We start from the raw sequence: 5,000 nt of genomic DNA on the forward strand, positions 1-5,000 counted from the left end.
CTGTGTGTGTGTGAGAGAGAGAGAGAGAGAGAGACAGAGACAGAACTATTATCTGTGTGTGAGAGAGAGAGAGAGACAGAACTATTATCTGTGTGTTTGTGAGAGAGAGACAGAACTATTTTCTGTGTGTGAGAGATAGAGAGAGAGACAGAACTATTACCTGTGAGAGATAGAGAGAGAGACAGAACTATTACCTGTGAGACAGAGAGAGAGCGACAGAACTATTATCTGTGTGTGAGAGAGAGAGACAGTACTATTATCTGTGTGTGTGTGTGTGTGTGTGTGTGTGTGTGTGTGTGTGTGTGTGTGTGTGTGTGTGTGTGTGTGTGTGTGTGTGTGTGTGTGTGAGAGAGAGAGAGAGAGAGAGAGAGAGAGAGAGAGAGAGTCAGAACTATTATCCGTGTGAGAGAGAGAGAGAGAGACAGAACTATTTTCTGTGTGAGAGAGAGAGAGACAGAAGTATTATTTGTGTGAGAGAGAGAGAGAGAGACAGAACTATTATCTGTGTGTGTGTGAGAGAGAGAGAGAGAGAGAACTATTATCTGTGAGACAGAGAGAGAGAGAGAGACAGAACTGTTATCTGTGTGTGTGAGAGAGAGAGAGAGACAGAAGTAGTATCTGTGCGAGAGAGAGAAAGAGCTACAGAACTATTATCTGTGTGTGAGATAGAGAGAGAGCGAGAGAGAGAGCGACAGAACTATTATCTGTGTGTGAGACAGAGAGAGACAACTATTATCTGTGTGTGAGACAGAACTTTTCTGTGTGTGAGAGAGAGAGAGACAGAACTATTATCAGTGTGTGGAACAGAGAGAGAGAGAGAGAGAGAAAGAGAGAGAGACAGAACTAATAACTGTGTGTGTGAGAGAGAGAGAACTAATAACTGTATGTGTGTGTGAGAGAGAAACAGAAATATTATCTGTGTGAGAGAGAGAGAGAGAGAGAGAGAGACAGAACTATAATCTGTGTGAGAGAGAGAGAGAGAGAGAGAGACAGAACTATTATCTGTGAGAGAGAGAGAGAGAGAGAGAGAGACAGAACTATTCTCTGTGAGAGAGAGAGAGATAGAACTATTATTTTTGTGTGTGTGAGAGAGAGAGAGAGAGACAGAACTATTATCTGTGAGAGACAGAGAGAGAGACAGAACTATTATCTGTGTGTTTGTGAGAGAGAGACAACTATTATCTGTATGTGTGAGAGAGAGAGACAGAACTATTATCCGTGTGAGAGAGAGAGAGAGAGAGAGAGAGACAGAACTATTATCTGTATGTGAGAGAGAGAGAGAGAGAGAGAGAGAGAGAGAACTATTATCTGTGTGTGAGAGAGAGAGAGAGAGACAGAACTATTATCTGTATGTGAGAGAGAGAAAGAGAGAGAGAGACAGAACTATTATCCGTGAGAGAGCGAGAGAGACAGAACTATTATCTGTGTGTGTGTGTGAGAGAGAGACAGAACTAATATCTGTGTGTGAGACAGAGAGAGAGACAGAACTATTATCTGTGTGTGTGTGAGAGAGACAGAACTATTATCTGTGTGTGTGTGTGTGTGTGTGTGTGTGTGTGTGTGTGAGAGAGAGAGAGAGAGAGAGAGAGAGAGAGAGAGAGAGAGACAGACAGAACTATTATCTGTGTGTTTGTGAGAGAGAGACAGAACTATTATCTGTGAGACAGAGAGAGAGAGAGACAGAACTATTATCTCTGTGTGTGTGAGAGAGAGAGAGAGAGAGCGCGACAGAACTATTATCTGTGTGTGAGAGAGAGACAGTACTATTATCTGTGTGTGTGTGTGTGTGTGTGTGAGAGAGAGAGAGAGCGAGACAGAACTATTATCCCTGTGAGAGAGAGAGAGAGAGAGAGCGAGACAGAACTATTTTCCGTGTGAGAGAGAGAGAGAGAGACAGAACTATTATCTGTGTGTTTGTGAGAGAGAGAGAGAGAGAGAGAGAGAGAGAGACAGAACTATTATCTGTGTGTGTGAGAGAGAGAGAGAGAGACAGAACTATTATCTGTGAGACAGAGAGAGACAGAGAGAGAGAGAACTATTATCTGTGTGAGAGAGAGAGAGACAGAGACAGAACTATTATCCGTGTGAGAGAGAGAGAGAGAGAGAGAGAGAGAGAGAGACAGAGACAGAACTATTATCTGTGTGTGAGAGAGAGAGAGAGACAGAACTATTATCTGTGTGTGTGTGAGAGAGAGAGAGAGAGAGAGAGACAGAGACAGAACTATTATCTGTGTGTGAGAGAGAGAGAGAGACAGAACTATTATCCGTGTGAGAGAGAGAGAGAGACAGAACTATTATCTGTGTGTTTGTGAGAGAGAGACAGAACTATTTTCTGTGTGTGAGAGATAGAGAGAGACAGAACTATTATCCGTGTGATAGAGAGAGAGACAACTATTATCTGTGAGACAGAGAGAGAGAGAGACAGAACTATTATCTCTGTGTGTCTGTGAGAGAGAGAGAGAGAGCGACAGAACTATTATCTGTGTGTGAGAGAGAGAGAGACAGTACTATTATCTGTGTGTGTGTGTGTGTGTGTGTGTGTGTGTGTGTGTGTGTGTGTGTGTGTGTGTGTGTGTGTGTGTGTGTGTGTGTGAGAGAGAGAGAGAGAGAGAGAGACAGAACTATTTTCCGTGTGAGAGAGAGAGAGAGACAGAACTATTATCTGTGTGTTTGTGAGAGACAGAGAGAACTATTTTCCGTGTGAGAGAGAGAGAGACAGAACTATTATCTGTGTGTGTGTGAGAGAGAGAGAGAGAGACAGAACTATTATCTGTGAGACAGAGAGAGAGAGAGACAGAACTATTATCTGTGCGAGAGAGAGAGAGAAAGAGCTACAGAACTATTATCTGTGTGTGAGACAGAGAGAGAGCAAGAGAGAGAGCGACAGAGCTATTATCTGTGTGTGAGACAGAACTTTTCTGTGTGTGAGAGAGAGAGAGAGACAGAACTATTATCTGTGTGTGGAACAGAGAGAGAGAGAGAGAGAGAAAGAGAGAGAGACAGAACTAATAACTGTGTGTGTGAGAGAGAGAACTAATAACTGTGTGTGTGAGAGAGAGAGACAGAAGTATTATCTGTGTGAGAGAGAGAGAGAGAGAGAGACAGAACTATAATCTGTGTGAGAGAGAGAGAGAGAGAGAGAGAGAGAGAACTATTATCTGAGAGAGAAAGAGAGACAGAACTATTATCCGTGTGAGAGAGAGAGAGACAGAACTATTATCTGTGTGTTTGTGAGAGAGAGACAGAACTATTATCTGTATGTGTGAGAGAGAGAGACAGAACTATTATCCGTGTGAGAGAGAGAGAGAGAGAGAGACAACTATTATCTGTATGTGTGAGAGAGAGAGAGAGAGAGAACTATTATCTGTGTGTGAGAGAGAGAGAGAGAGACAGAACTATTATCTGTATGTGAGAGAGAGAGAGAGACAGAGACAGAACTATTATCTGTGTGAGAGAGAGAGAGACAGAACTATTATCCGTGTGTGTGTGAGAGAGAGACAGAACTATTATCCGTGTGAGAGAGAGAGAGAGCGAGACAGAACTATTATCTGTGTGTGAGAGAGAGAGAGAGAGAGAGAGACAGAACTATTATCTGTATGTGAGAGAGAGAGAGAGAGAGAGAGAGAGACAGAACTATTATCTGTATGTGAGAGAGAGAGAGAGAGAGACAGAACTATTATCTGTGTGAGAGAGAGAGAGACAGAACTATTATCTGTGTGTGTGAGAGAGAGACAGAACTATTATCCGTGTGAGTGAGAGAGAGAGAGACAGAACTATTATCTGTATGTGAGAGAGAGAGAGAGAGAGAGAGAGAGAGACAGAACTATTATCTCTGTGTGTCTGTGTGAGAGAGAGACAGACAGAACTATTATCTGTGTGTGAGAGAGAGAGAGAGACAGAACTATTATCCGTGTGAGAGAGAGAGAGAGACAGAACTATTATCTGTGTGTTTGTGAGAGAGAGACAGAACTATTTTCTGTGTGTGAGAGATAGAGAGAGACAGAACTATTATCCGTGTGATAGAGAGAGAGAGAGACAGAACTATTATCTCTGTGTGTCTGTGAGAGAGAGAGAGCGACAGAACTATTATCTGTGTGTGAGAGAGAGAGAGACATAACTATTATCTGTGTGTGTGTGTGTGTGTGTGTGTGTGTGTGTGTGTGTGTGTGTGTGTGTGTGTGAGAGAGAGAGAGAGAGAGAGAGAGAGAGAGAGAGACAAAACTATTATCCGTGAGAGAGAGAGAGAGAGAGACAGAACTATTATCTGTGTGAGAGAGAGAGAGAGACAGAACTATTATCTGTGTGTGTGTGAGAGAGAGAGAGAGAGACAGAACTATTATCTGTGAGACAGAGAGAGAGAGAGAGACAGAACTATTATCTGTGTGTGAGAGAGAGAGAGAGACAACTATTATCTGTGCGAGAGAGAGAGAGAGAAAGAGCTACAGAACTATTATCTGTGTGTGAGATAGAGAGAGAGCGAGAGAGAGAGCGACAGAACTATTATCTGTGTGTGAGACAGAGAGAGACAACTATTATCTGTGTGTGAGACAGAACTTTTCTGTGTGTGAGAGAGAGAGAGAGACAGAACTATTATCTGTGTGTGGAACAGAGAGAGAGAGAAAGAGAGAGAGACAGAACTAATAACTGTGTGTGTGAGAGAGAGACAGAAATATTATCTGTGTTAGAGAGAGAGAGAGAGAGAGAGAGAGAGACAGAACTATAATCTGTATGAGAGAGAGAGAGAGACAAAACTATTATCTGTGAGAGAGAGAGGGAGAGACAGAACTATTCTCTGTGAGAGAGAGAGAGATAGAACTATTATTTTTGTGTGTGTGAGAGAGAGAGAGAGAGAGAGAGAACTATTATCTGTGTGTGAGAGAGAGAGAGAGAGACAGAACTATTATCTGTGTGTTTGTGAGAGAGAGACAGAACTATTATCTGTGTGTTTGTGAGAGAGAGACAGAACTATTTTCTGTGTGTGAGAGAGAGAGAGACAGAAC

This window comes from Electrophorus electricus, chromosome 1, assembly GCF_041902795.1.
Source record: "Electrophorus electricus isolate QZ-2024a chromosome 1, ASM4190279v1, whole genome shotgun sequence".
NCBI lineage: Eukaryota > Metazoa > Chordata > Actinopteri > Gymnotiformes > Gymnotidae > Electrophorus > Electrophorus electricus.